The sequence below is a fragment of the Sorex fumeus genome, unplaced genomic scaffold (assembly GCF_029834395.1).
Source record: "Sorex fumeus unplaced genomic scaffold, SorFum_2.1 ptg000044l, whole genome shotgun sequence".
Taxonomy (NCBI): Eukaryota; Metazoa; Chordata; class Mammalia; order Eulipotyphla; family Soricidae; genus Sorex; species Sorex fumeus.
The window spans coordinates 41,453,205-41,468,236 of record NW_026606101.1 but is presented as its reverse complement, the minus strand read 5'-3'; positions in this window follow the sequence as shown (position 1 = coordinate 41,468,236).

The window sequence follows — 15,032 nt, the reverse complement described above, 5'->3', positions numbered from 1 at the left end:
TAGTGCCTAATTAGAAATCATGAAAAAATAAAACCAGTCCTTCAGCAAAGATTTGTGAATAGTATTATCCTTGCTTTACAGTCTTAAAAATCAATACATATAGTAGCACTGTAGCACTGTCCTCCCAATATTCATAGATTTGCTCGAGCAGGCCCAGTAACATTTCCATCGTGAGAATTGTTGTCACTGTGTTTGGCATATTGAATACGTCACAGGTAGCTTTCCAGGCTTTGCCATGCAGGCGAGATACTCTCAGTAGCTTGCCGGGCTCTCCGAGAGGGGCAGAGAAATCTAATCAGGCTCAGCCGGGCTGGCTGCATGCAAGGCAAACGCCCTACCGCTGTGCTATCATTCTCTCTCTCTCTCTCTCTCTCTCTATATATATATATATATATATATATATATATATATTTTCTAAACTATATGCTCATATATATGAGCAAAATAAAAATGAGGGCAATTCTTCCATAGAATCTGGCTGGGAAGAGAATTACAAGAGGGAAACTGGGGACATTGGTGGTAGGAAACGTACACTGGTGAAGGGACAGGTGTCAGAACATTATATGACTGAAACTCAATCATGAACAACTTCATAACTATACATCTTATAGTGAGTCAATGAAAAGATAAAAATTTTAAAAGACAATTTGCCTATCACTGTGAGCAGAAAATGTGATAATGCAGAAGAAAACAGAAATAGTACATATTGAGGGCTATCTAGTCTATGGTATACTTAGTTCTCTATCTCGGACAATTAAAGGAAAAGTACAACAATATTAATTGTGTGGAATTTTATGATTAGGAAATAAGGCATTAAGGAATCAAGCATTTAAATAGATGTGTGTGGGCTGAGTGATAGTACAGCGGGTAGGGCATTTGCCTTGCATACGGCAGATGCAGGTTTGATTCCCAGCATCCCATATGGTCCCCTGAGCACTGCCAGGAGTAATTCCTGTGTGCAGATACAGGAGTAACCCCTGTGCATTGCCGGGTGTAACCCCAAAAAGCAAAAATAAATAAAAATAAATAAATAAAGAGATGTATGACTTAAAAAGTGATGAAAATACTCTTAAGTATATTTTTCTAATTTTTTTCAAGAAAATACTGACAATTTATACACCAATAAGACTATATTATCTATGCTCTTTTGCTACTTAACTCTTCACTCAGTATCTATTGGGCATTTTACCACAAATATTAGTAAAAATATATATTATTTTTAATTCTTTAGAATTTGGAATGAACTAGACTTGTCTCTGCAGACTTCTTAGGTTTGCTGAGCAGTCTTCCCTACTACACTGCATCAGAAACATTCTTCTTTGTAACACTGCCTTTTTTACTATGAGATGTTGCTGCCGAGAACCTTCATTTTTATACCACCCTTCCACCATATAAACGTCAGGAGAAATAATAATAAAATGTCTTTATAAATAATTTGGGGGGTAGGAATGTTGGGGTCACACCTTGAAATGCTCACGGATTATTCATGGCTCAGGGCCTCTATCCATTGCTTCACTCCTCAGGGGTCTCTTCTGCTGTCTCTGCTCAGGGGACCATCTTTCAAACTGAGATTGACCACATGCAAGGCAAGTGCCTTAACCCCTCTACCCAATCTCTAGTCCCACGTTGTAAATATTTTAAATAATTCTCTTCCAGCCCTTTCTCTATGCAAACACAATTTATTTTAAATCAATCAGGGGTTATCCTGATAGTACAGTTTTATATGGTGGACTTTCACTTCACATTAAATTATAAATGTGCCTCCAAGACTTATGCAAAGAAGATTGTGAATTCTCTGAACAATGAGAAATCTTAGAAATTCTTTAGTTTGGGCTTGTCATGTAAATTTAACAAGATGAGGCACCAGAGGACTGACTTGTTTGAGTTTCTCCAGTGTGTATTTTAATACCTTCGTGATCTTCAGTCTGATCAAGCTGATACAGAGCCAGAAAGACCTAGCCCACTGATTGCTTTGTGTACACATTAACCAAAGACGTGTGTCTCTTCATCCCGCAGAAACTGGGCTGCCAGAGGAACCCTCCACGCCCTTCAGTGACTTCTCTAACAAGTATGTTATCCCTCCACACCTTTCTGTCAACATCCCTCCCTCAGGAGAGGTTCAAGATCTAGATATGATCTGGGCACCAAAGTAAACCTGTCAGACCTGCGTGAGTGGGGAATAAAGCTGTGTGCATGGTGCTCCTCTTAGGGATCTATGTGTCTGTTGAGCTGGCATGTTTTTCTATTGCAAAGGCAGGAGGGGCAGATATCATAGGCATATGCCCCAGAGACAGCCTGGCCAAGTCTGAGACATAATCCACAAGATTAGTCATGGAATGAGACATCTGTATGAATGTTATCATTAGTTACTCTGAATTCGCTTGACATGGTGCAACCTAAAAGATTGTATGGATTGAAAGCCAAGTCTACTGTATAGTAACTTTGGGACCTGTAGCAGGTCCTTCTTGAGCTTTTGGTTACTCTTTTGTAAAGAGGGGTTCAAGGTGCTAACATGGTAGAGTTGCGAACTCTCCTCCCATACATGTAGGCATTCAGTAAACAGAAGCTGTTATTGTTAACAAAGTTCCACTTTTCCATCCAAATCACAAGATTTTAAAGAGTTGAAATTACATTGTAGGGAATCAAAATAATATTTATTTCGGGATTGGGGGACTATTAATTGTATGAATAAGCACATACAGTCACACATTTTGAAACTAAATATCTAAATATAGAACAATGACAGTAACAGTTCTTGTTTACATGAGAAACCAGATTTCTAGTTTCTAAAAAAAAATTTAAGTTATTTTATTTGATCAGTACTTCCATCCCTCTCTTTGATCAGGGATCTGGGAGCTCAGGACCACACCCATCTGGCTCTGTCCTCAGGAGTGCCCTGAGGACCCATATTTGGAGGCCCATATGTGGAGCCAGGGATTGAACCTGTCAGTGGATTTCAGGGCAAGCACCTTAACTTCTATACCATCTCTCTGGCCTCTCTATTCACACCTCTGTTAACATATTTCAATTAATTATTAAAAAGATTGTTTTAAATTTATTCTCCAACTGTGAGTAAAAACAAAATTTCTTAAATATCCTTTCATTATTCAACCTATTGCTAGTTTTTACACAATTTTAAATAGTGCTGAAATCAATATGATTATTCATATAACAGTCTATAATTAGGAAAACGTTTTAAGTCCACATTCCTAGAATTGAGATCACCCTTTATTTTCTAGGTGGGGGAATAGGGTCGAGGAGGTCCCAGGCTAAGGATCCTCCCTGAAATTCTCAGTAATGCTTTCTGTTCCATGAGAGTGTCTGAGGGTGCAGGGCTGAGAGGGTCCTGCAGTACTGAGAACTATTCAGGTCACACCTGAAAGTACTCAGAAACTTTCAGGACCACACTCAGAAGGACTAGGAGTGTTCTAGTGTTGCACCTGGAGGTGCTTCTGGTACCATGTAATGTATAAATAAGGGGGCATTAACATTGCATTTAAAACTAGGCCTGGAGAGATAGTACAGTAAGTAGAACACGTATCTTGCATGCAACCAGTCCAGATTCAATCCTCAGCACAGCATATGATCTCACAAGCCCCAGAAGGAGCAGTCACCTTTTTACAAAGCCAGGAGTAAACCCAGGTATGGACCAAAAACAATAAATAAAAACAGAAGAAACTTACTAAATGGGAGAAAATATTTGCATAACACATCATATAAAAGGCCCCTATCAAAGATATATAAAACATTCATAAAGCTCAATGACAACAACAAAGTCCATTAACTCTATCAAAAATTAGAGACAGGATAACACTTTCCTAAAGAGACATAAAGATATCTAATAAACATATGAAATATTGTTCATTGTTACTTATTGTGTGTTCACAAAAGTGTGGGCTCAACTCACTGCATGCATTCAGTGACCATAAGCCTCTTCCCCACCCCGGCCAGGCTCCACCAGGAGGGAACAGGGCCACTAGGCTGGTTGATGATCAGTCGCATTTATTCCTATTTCAGTCCCACTGTTTATTCCATTCTCCCCACAAGCCTGTTCCAGTCTCAGTGCACATCACACTCCAGTTTCCCCCTGCCCTTCATTCCCACCTCCTACTGCCCCTCATGCTAGTCTCCTCATGCCCAGTCTCTCAGTCTTAATCATAGAAAACCACCAGCAAGGGTTGGGGTAGCAATTACACATAGGTGAGAGAGCACAATCAACATATATAAAGCCCTTCCTTCCAGGGAAGCTCTTCTAGGACAATATATCATCCTGCTAAGGGATCCGCCCAACTCAAGGGCAGAATTTCATCTAAGGGTGTATTTCTCCTTTCCTTAGTCCATACCCATTTAAACAGTCATCTTAAACTTTCTTCTTTTTTTTAAACATATTTGAGATTAATTTATTAGGAAAATAAAAGGATGACTAATTTTTATGCACACACAAAAATCTAATGAAAACTTAGCAATTATTTTCTCTTACTAAAAGAAAGGCTTAATTTTTTTAATTGTTTCAAGTAAATTGCATAATTACCAATGATCACATCCTCATAGCTCTGTATTACATCACACTCTAACCCTGGAGCTGTGACACTGAGACCCCACATTGGTTGGTTACAATGCCAAAGAAGTGAACATTCAGTCATGTATTAGCAAAAGGACCACTACAAATAAGTATTACATGCCCGAAGGATCTGAACAATTTAGATTAATATTATTGCAATCTATGTGTGAGTAAAGTTTAGGAGCTTTAAATTTCTCAATTATTATTGACAAAAGTCATTTCATTCTTCTCTCTTTTGCCATACAATCCTTTCTAAATAGATAAAATTATCTGATAACTAGACAAAAGTCTTTAGTTTGATGAATAGATAAAATTTTTTATTTTATTTTATTTTTTAATGAATCACGTGAGGTACAGTTACAGACTTACAAACTTCCCTGCTTACGTTTTAGTCATACAATGATCTAGTACCCATCCCTCCACCAGTGCCCATTCTCTACCACCAATGCTCCCAGTATGCCTCTCACCACCTTCACCCCATCCCCCTCCAGCCTCTGTGGCAGATGTATTCCCTTTTACTCTCTCTCTCTCCCTTTGGGTATTATGGTTTGCAATACAGGCCATCATGTTCGGTCTATAGTCTACCTTCAGCACACATCTCCCATCCCAAGTGGGCCCTCCAAGCATCCTTTACTTGGTGGTCCCTTCTCTATCTGAGCTGCCTTTTCCCCCAGCAGTGAGGCTGGCTTCCAAGCCATGGAGCAATTCTCCCAGTCCTTATCTCTACTATCCTTGGGTGTTAGTCTCCCATTCTGTTATTTTATATTCCACAAATGAAGTGCAGTCATTCTATGTCTGTCCCTTTCTTTTTGACTCATTTCACTTAGCATGATACTCTCCCTGTGGATCCACTTATATGAAAATTTCATGGCTTCATCTTTTCTAACAGATGCATAGTATTGCATTGTGTCGATGTATCAAAGTTTCTTTAACTAGTCCTCTGTTCTCGGGCACTCGGACTTTTTCCAGATTCTGGCTATTGTAAAGAGTGCTGCAATTAACATACAAGTGCAGATGTCATTTCTACTATACTTTTTTTGCGTCTCTGGGATATATTAGCAGAAGTGGTACTGCTTGGTTGAATGAGAGCTTAATTTCTAATTTTTTGAGAAACGTCCATACTGTTTTCCCAAAGGGTTGAACCAGTTGGCATTCCCACGAGCAGTGAAGGAGAGTCCCTTTCTCCCCACATTCACGCCAATACCAGTTGCTTTTGTTTCTTTGGATGTTTTCCACTCTCTGTAGTGTGAGATGATATCTCATTGCTGTTTTGATCTGCCTGATGATTAGTGATGAAGAGCATTTTTTCATATGCCTTTTGGCCATTCGGATTTCTTCTTTGAGAAAGTTTCTGTTCATTTCATCGCACCATTTTCTGATGGGGTTGGATGTTTTCTTCTTGTAGAGTTCAACCAGTGCCTTGTATATCCTTGATATCAACTTCTTATCAGATGGGTATTGGGTGAATAGTCTTTCCCATTCTGTAGACTGTCTTTGTGTTCTGCTCACTGTTTCTTTTGAGATACAGAAGCTTCTTAGTTTAAGATAGTCCCATTTGTTTATTGTTTCCACTTGATCGGTGTCATGTCATCTTTGAAGATACCTTTAGCTTCAATGTCGTGGAGGATTTTTCCAACCTTTCCTTCAATTTAAACTTACTTCTTCATAATATTTCTAATCATTTTGCATGCACAGAGTAAGATATATATTAAAATTAAAGGGTGGTTCTCATGGGGAAATCTCACTATAGATCCCAGACTATAGTCCTCAGGCCAGATTAATCCTTCCTAACCTCAGCAGGGTCCTTATCCAGTTACTTATTTTGGGGTCCTAACAGAGTTTGTCCACGTCTGTGTTCTTAAGTTATTATAAGTTTTATAGAACTTGGCCTGTCCCATTTTGATTCCAGGGTAGCTCACATCTTGCCCTGGGTCCATTCAATCCCTTCATCAGAACTCTCCTTTTGGGGTGCTAGGAACTAAGGGCAACTGAGACTTAAGCTGAGTAAATATGACAGATTCCCAGGAGTAAATATTATCTGTAGTCAATTAATCCGCAATTAACAAGAGCATAGCATCAACTGTCTTCCTGTGTCTATACAAAAAGGACATTGCTCTAACGTAAACTGCAAAGAACATAAAGAGAAAAGCAATATTACACTTACAAATACAAAACCTAGAATTCTCTGAGGAGTCTAATCTTACAAGTCACAGGGTCTGATTAGGGGAAATGAGCAACTAACAGGTAGGGGAAGCAGAGCACAATGGAGATAAAAATGAATGGGAGTGCTTCAGGAACATTGTGATGGATGTAACTCAATAAACCTAAACTTCCTGCAACAAGAGAGAAAGGATAAGCCAATGTTATACTACATTTATTAATGAAATGCAAATAAAATGGTGATGATATATCATCTCCTATCACTGAGAACAGCAAATATTAAAAGGACTGGAAGCCATTGTTGCTGATGGGGAAGTGGAAAAAGAGTGACCTTCCTTCACTGGTGGTGGGGTGCCATCTGGATCCTACTCTACGGAAGACAATATAGAGACTTCTCAAAAAGATGAAGAATAGAATTTCCATGTGACCCAATAATCCTTAGCTTATGCCCCCAAGATATAAAAACATTTTTTGAAAAGGTATACCCATTCCTATACAATATTACTTTCTAATTCTCCATGTCACCTTTGTTTCTTATAAAAAGTCTTTTAATTTAAAGTCCATTTTATCTTATATCAAACATGTAATACAGAGACTCACAATAAATCTCAAAAGAGATTAACAAGCTGGAAAATTTGGCCAGGGGTACCCCAACAGGGAGCAGGTCAGTCCATTGCCTGCCCAAACAGAGCCCCAGCAGCCACTTGTCTCCACATTCCCAAATCATCGCCATATTTGCCACTGTCTTAAGACTGAGCTTCACCCAGAAATTAAGTAAAGTAAAGGCCCTCCAGTTGATCATCGATTTGCTCGAGCGGGCCCAGTAACGTCTCCATTGGAGACTTTGTTGTTACTGTGTCTGGCATATCAAATACTCTCGGTAGCTTGCCGGGCTCTCTGAGAGGGGCGGAGGAATCGAACTCGGGTCGGTCATGTTGGCTGCATGCAAGGCAAATGCCCTACCCGCTGTGCTATCGCTCCAGTCACCCAGAAATTAATTTACAAAAAATAGAAAAGTTTTGTGACTAAAATTTTCAGGCTTTTCTTGGAGGCGGGATGGGCTACCTTTCCTCACTTCCCAGTACTTCTAGAAGTCCTGGCAGTCACCCCACACACCACAAAGCCTCCACCCAGTTATAAATTTAACTTCATTGTATCACCCCCTTAAAAATATGAACTTTCTGGAGCATGTAGTCATGACATCTCAATCTCTATAAGTCAGTAATAACACACCAGATTGGATGGGATGTAACATAGAAGGCAACCCATCTTGATTAACAAAACATAAATACAGAAGGCTTAACTTGAAACATCTTAATACTCTCTCATACAAGGACTTAATGACTTCATGATAAGACACAAAAATCTACACTAATTTTCTTCTGAGCAAATATTGTTTTATCATTGTTAGCAAAATTATTGATAACATGCAATAGAAAATAAATTATTGGGAACCTGCTATAGGGGCAAGCTTAGGGGCATTTGGAAAAACTAGAGACAATGGTGGAAGGAAGGTGTAATTGTGGTGGGATTGGTGTTGGAATATTGAATGCCTCTAACAAATAATCATGAATGATTTTGTAAACCATAGTGTTATTGTTTATATAAAGTGTAGGGGGGAAGTTTATATATGTAGGTCTTACCTGTTTATGTAGAACAGGCTATTCTACATAATATATTAACAGAATTGCTTTAGGTGAGTCATGATTATTACCGTAATGAGATTCAGGTATGAAATAAAACTTAATGTAATATACTTTAGATTCCAGAGTTGAAAACTTATACATGTAAATGAGAAAAGGCATTTTATTATATTGTATTAAATAGTTCAAATTTTTTATTTACATAGGTTGAAATCATATAGCAATTATAAATTGACTCTTACTAATGTATTTTCTGGTGATTCTATTTGCCATTTCTTTTTTTAATAATGTAGGATTACTGCTATTTACTCAGCCATTGATAAAGCTGATTGAATTGTGTTTGCCATTTCTTGAAGTCTTGTTGGAATAAGTAATATAAGTAAATTCTTATGTGCCTAAGGCAGGCTGGAATTGGGAGGGAAACTGGAGATATTGGTAGAGACAAGGTCATACTGGTGGTGCTGGAACACTAAGTGCTTGAAAAAAAAACTGCATAATGAGAAAGTTTGTAAATCATGGTGCTTTTAGTAAAAATTAATTTGAAGAAATCTTATAATACAAGCCACCCACAGTTTTGGGTCATGCTTTGCATTTGCATACCTCCCCACATTTTTTAACTTTCAACTTATTAGTATCTTTGCAAGCCAGGGATCACACCCAGAAGCCCCACCCTATCGTTACCAGATAACTACCTCATCAGCCGACCTCCAGTACTTCACTACCTCCACTACCTAACCACTGCCATGCTCCAGGCCTCTTTCCAGACACATCATAAGACACTTAATACCCATCTTCCAAGATAACCACACCATATTTGATGGGGTTCAAATATGGTTTGAACCATGGGAACACCTGCAAAGGCCATTAGAGGCCAACCTAAAAGCCTCTATCCCTCTCGGAGAGCCCAGCAAGCTATTGAGAGTATCCTGCCTGCATGCAGAGGATGGTAAGCTACCCGTGGCATATCCAATATACCAAAAACAGGAAATACAATAAGTCTCATTTCCCTTACCCTGAAAGAGCCATCAATATGGTAGTGTTAAGAAGGATGAGGAAGGAGAGGCTGATAAAATCTCAAGGCCGAACTAGGCTGCCTAAACGAAGAAGGACTAAAATGACTGTCTGTAGTTTCAATGCACATACCCTGGCATCGGATGCATCCATCAAGGTCCTGATGGTGCAAAGTTGAAAGATCAAGTACAACACCATTGGTCTGACCGAGACGAGAAGGCATCAATCACATCACTCCATTTTCGACACTGGAAAACTGTTCCTCAGAACACGTGACTAAAGAGGCGTCAGTGGTGTCTGTGTCCTTGTCAACATGAACTTAGCCATGAGCATTGATTCATTCGAATGCCTAACAATCTGAGTTGGACGATCACACTTGATGTGACTCACTGCCAGCAGTTTCTATCTTTGTTGTCTATGAACCAATATCCAACTATGAAGAAGAAATTGAGAAGCTCTATATGGAGCTGGAGAAGTTCTATAAAGAAGACCACACCTTCCACAAGATCATTGTCAGTGATTTTAATGCCAAGATAAGACAGAGAAGATCAGCCGAAGAACTCCACATAAGGACCCATGGCCTAGAATGGAAAGAACAGGGCGAGAGACTGTCTGAGTTCATCATGTCAACCAAGACCATCCACGGTAACTCACAGTTCCAGAAGGCTGAATCTAAATGTTGGACATGGAAGTCTCCTGGTGGACGATTCCACAACAAAATTGACCACATCATATTCAATAGATGGTTTTGCCTGACCAATGTTGCTATTGTCCCAAAATTCCAAACAGGATTGGACCGCTGTCTCCTTCGTGCAAAATTCTACTTCACGGAGCAGGGAGAAAGGGCTGCAAAGTTTAAGAAGAACAAACACCAGCTGGAAGATCTTTGGCAGTATTGTGACAACATGGGAAGATGCCATCATTGACAACATTGATGAAGAGTACCATCAACTGGTTCAGCACCTCCGTGATGGTTCAAGGAACGCAGAGAGATATTCACAAAAAGATGCCTGTCTTTGAAAACTCTCAAGTTCATTCATCAACATGGCTTGGCGCAAGCCTCAGGCTACCACAAGTCAACGTCTGAACTTGCAAAGCAGTGCAGAGAAGCAATAAAGTAAGACCTCAGAGAGAGAAAAGCAGCAGTACTTGCTGATGCGGCAGAAGCCGGGAAAAGCATTCACAACACCCACCTGTTTTTCTCCAACTACAAGACCAAGATGACTGCCCTCCGACATCCTGATGGATCTATCACACCTTTCAGAAGGGCAACAGAGAAGATTATACATGATTCTTCTTAGATCTCTTTGATAGCCACGTCCACCTTCCCACATACCAAATTCCGCAGGATGGATATGTCGTTCCCAACGTTCTCCCTACCAAAATCCGACAAGCCATTTTGTCTAACAGCACCCATCCCATACAAGGTCAGACCCAAATACCTGAAGAACCTGCTGTCAGTACTCATCAATACACTGGCTCGGCTCTTCACATGCTACCTGTCTGAATGCAAGGGTCCATCCCAATGGAAAACCAGCAGGACTGTTCTACTGTACAAGAAGGGAGACATCCACGACATCCACGACATTGGCAACTATCGCCTGATCTGTCTGTTGTCTGTAATCTATTCACCCAAGTCATCCTGAATAGGATTGGCAGAACACTAGATGAAGGACAACCATGCAAGCAAGCCAGATTCTGGAAAGGATTCAGCATGATCGATCATATCCACACGGTAACCAAGCTCATTGAGGTATCTCGGGAGTTCAAGATGCCACTCTCCCTAACGTTCATTGATTTAAAGGCCTTTGATTCTGTTGAGGCTGAAGCAGTCATCAAAGCCCTAGGCAAACAGGGCATTCAAACTCAATACATGAGGATCCTCCATGAACTGTATTATGAATTCATTACCAGGATCTCAACATTCTACAATGGAAGTGATTATCAATGTCAAGAGAGGGGCTCAGCAGGGTGATACCATTTCACCAAAACTCTTCAGTGTCACCCTCAAGAATGTCATGCGATGACTGGAATGGGAAGGAATTGGAGTGAAGATAGATGGTCAGCAACTACACCACCTCCGCTTCACTGATGGCATCATTCTTATAATACAGAACATCAGACAGGCAGCACAAATGGTAGCCAACTTCGACCATGAGTGTGGAAAGTTTGGACTGCAGCTCATTCTCACGAAGACAATGTTTATGAGACACGGACTCATTCCTGACATTCCATTCGTTCTCAATGGAACGAACATCTCTGAATGCAACAGTTATGTATACCTAGAGAACTCAACATGAAAAATGACCTGGCACCTGAGTTGTGCAGGAGGAAGAGAGCGGTGTGGAGCGCCTACAAGAGTGCCAAAGAAATAGCTAAGTGAACGAAGAACCTTTGGCTCTGGACACAACTCTTTGATTCCACTGTTCTTCCTGCATTAACATATGCCTCAGAGACCTGGACCCTAAGAAAAAAGGATGAGAATGCTATTCAGGTCTCCCAAAGAAGAATAGAAAGACCTATGCTTGGAGTATCATGCTTCACTCAAATGAGAGAATCCAGAATTCCGACCTCTGTCAGCGATCGAGAATCAGGGATGCTGTCTCATTTGCCAAGATGTGGAAAATCAGATGGGCTGGACACGCAATGCAATTTGGAGATGACTGGTGGACTAGAGCTGTTACCCACTGGTACATCAAAAGGACGCAAAGCCGCCCACCTATGAGATGGTCAGACTTCTTCATCAAGGCCCTCAACAATCGGTTTAAGGCTCTTCATGTTTCTGGAGTAAGCAGACACCACTGGGCTACACTAGCATGCAACAGGGATGAATGGAGACGTTAGTGGCACCCGCTTGAGCAAATCAGTGAGTAACAGGATGTCAATGATCAAATATCTTTGTATTTGAATCTCTCATCACGGTCACGGTCCTCCCATTGTTCATTGATTTGCTCAAGCGGGCCCAGTAACGTCTCCATCATTAGACATGTTGTTACTGTGTTTGGCATATGGAATATGTCACGGGTAGCTTGCCAGGCTCTGCCGTGCGGGCGAGATACTCTTGGTAGCTTGCCGGGCTCTCCGAGAGGGGCGGAGGAATCGAACTCGGGTCAGCCATGTTGGCTGCTTGTAAGGCAAATGCCCTACCGCTATGCTATCGCTCCAGCTCCTAGTTCTGTGCTCAGGGTTGATCTCTGGCGGTGCTCAGTGGCCACATATGTGCCAGGAATCTAAGTTGGGTCAGACATTTTTTGGTTGTGGTTTTGTTATGTTTTAGGGCCACACCCAACAACACTCAAGAATTACTTCTGGATCTTTATTCACAATTTACTCCTGGTGATTCACATAAAGGGTGCAAAGGATTGAACCTAGATTGGCTGCATGCAAGATGAGTTCCTTAACTACTATACTATCTCTCCAGCCCCTAGTCAGGTCAACCTTATACAAGATAAGTTTCTTACTTTTCATACTATCTCTCCAACCCAGTAAAGTAAAGTAAGTAAAGTAGTTAGATTTTTTTTTCTGTCACACACTTAAATCTTTTTGTTGGGAATTTTGGTTCATTTATATTGAAAACAATTACTAATGAAGAGTTCATTATGTCTGCTGTTTTGCTATATGAGTTTCAAATTCCTTATAACTTTGTCCCTTATTTCCATATTGGTAACGGTAAAGGTAAAGGCCCTCCCATTGATCGTCGATTTGCTCAAGCGGGCCCAGTAACGTCTCCATTGGAGACTTTGTTGTTACTGTGTCTGGCATACCGAGATACTCTCGGTAGCTTGCCGGGCTCTCCGAGAGGGGCGGAGGAATCGAACTCGGGACAGCCATGTTGGCCGCTTGTAAGGCGAACGCCCTACCGCTGTGCTATCGCTCCAGCCCCATTTCCATATTAAATCTTTAATATTTAGTAAATTTTTAATTTTAATTAGCCTCTAGTTTTCTTTTTACATACTTTATAGCAAGTTTATTTGTATTTATCATTTAGATTTTGTTCAATATCTTGAATTTTTAACTGTAATTTAAATTTAAAACAGTTTTATTTCAATAGTATAAAAAAATCTTTATTAATCAGTTCTTTCCCAACCTCTTTTAATTATTTTTTAATGTAGGAGTACTTCTATTTATTCAGCCATTGGTTCAGCTGATTGAATGGGGCATGAACTCCACATTACTTTTTAAAAATATTTTTTAATTGGATATCTGTGAGGTAGACCATTACAAAGCTGTTCATAACTGGTGATGAATGATCCAGCACCAGTGTACATTTCCCACCATCAATGTCCCTCATCTCCCCTCCACCATCCCCCAACTCCCCAACCCCTATCCGCATCCTCCATCTATGGGAGGCACCCTCCCTCTTACTCTTTCTCCTTTTCCTTTTATGCATTATGGTTTGCAATACAGGTGCTAAGAGTTCATGGTGTTTGTTCAGGGAATTCAGTATTTTTATTGGGACAGTAATGCTGGAGTAGCTTTTTAACTGGGTGGCTGCTTTGGGGTGAGGATATGACTGCCAAGGCTTCCGGGAGTGCATGGAGGTGGAGAAGGTAGACCATCCAGACCCTGAGAAATCCTGTAGATTTCAGTCACAAAACCCACATACCAAAATTTTCAGTAGATTATATCTTGGTGAGGTCCGTCCTGAGACGGTGGAGTCAGGTTAGGGGTATGGCAGTGATTTTTGATTGTGGAAGAAAGAGGCTGCTGGGCTCTGTTTGGATGGGCCCCAGGCCAACCTGCCCCCCTCTGATTGACCCTAATCTGTTCAACCATGCGCGGGTCCGAGCTTAATTGCGGCTTTTGATCTCTTTTGAGATTTATTTATGGGTCTCTGAAGTAAGGTAGGTAGTAGAGCTTACAGGGTGGTGCTGGAGTTGGTTTGTGGGGGTGACTGCCAGTGCTCACAGGAGTATTGGGAAGTGGCGGTAGGTAGCCCATCCCTACTATGGGAAGGCCTGGAGATCTCAGTCACGAAACCTGCGTACCCGGATTTTCAGCAGATTATATCTTGGTGAGATTTATCCTGAGATGGTGGATTCAGACCGGGGGTATAGTGGCAATTTTGGATTGTGGAATCAAATGGCTGCTGGGGGCTCTGCTTGGGTGTGCCACCAGGCCAACCCACCCCTCTACAATTTACCCCAGTCTTTTCAGCCATGTGCATGTCTGAGATTAACTGTGGCTGTTGATCTCTTTCGAGATTTATCTATGGGTCTCTGAAATAATGCCAGTAAATGAGCTTGTATAGCTGAACTGGAGGTGGTTTGTGGGCATGACTCCCACCTACCTAACTTTTAGCTATTTAATTTCTTGGTAAATTTGGGATTTATGGGTAAATCCCAACAGTTGGGATCCGGTCAAAGTCGCAGCGGAATTTTGGGTTTAAGGAAGTCTGAAGGCACCATCAGGCTGCTGATGCACTCGCCCCACAGGTACAGTTTGACCTGTTGGCTTCACTATGCCCCCGTTAATTCTTTTAATTATTGATGTCACAAAATTACGTATTATTCGCTGTGTAAAACATATTGCTAATTATTGATTTTAATGTATTAGTCTCTTAAATCATGTAAAAAATATATAGTGCTGTAAACTAAAGATACATCAATCCCAGCTTCTATAATAATCTGTGTGCTTACCTTATATCTTTATTCCTT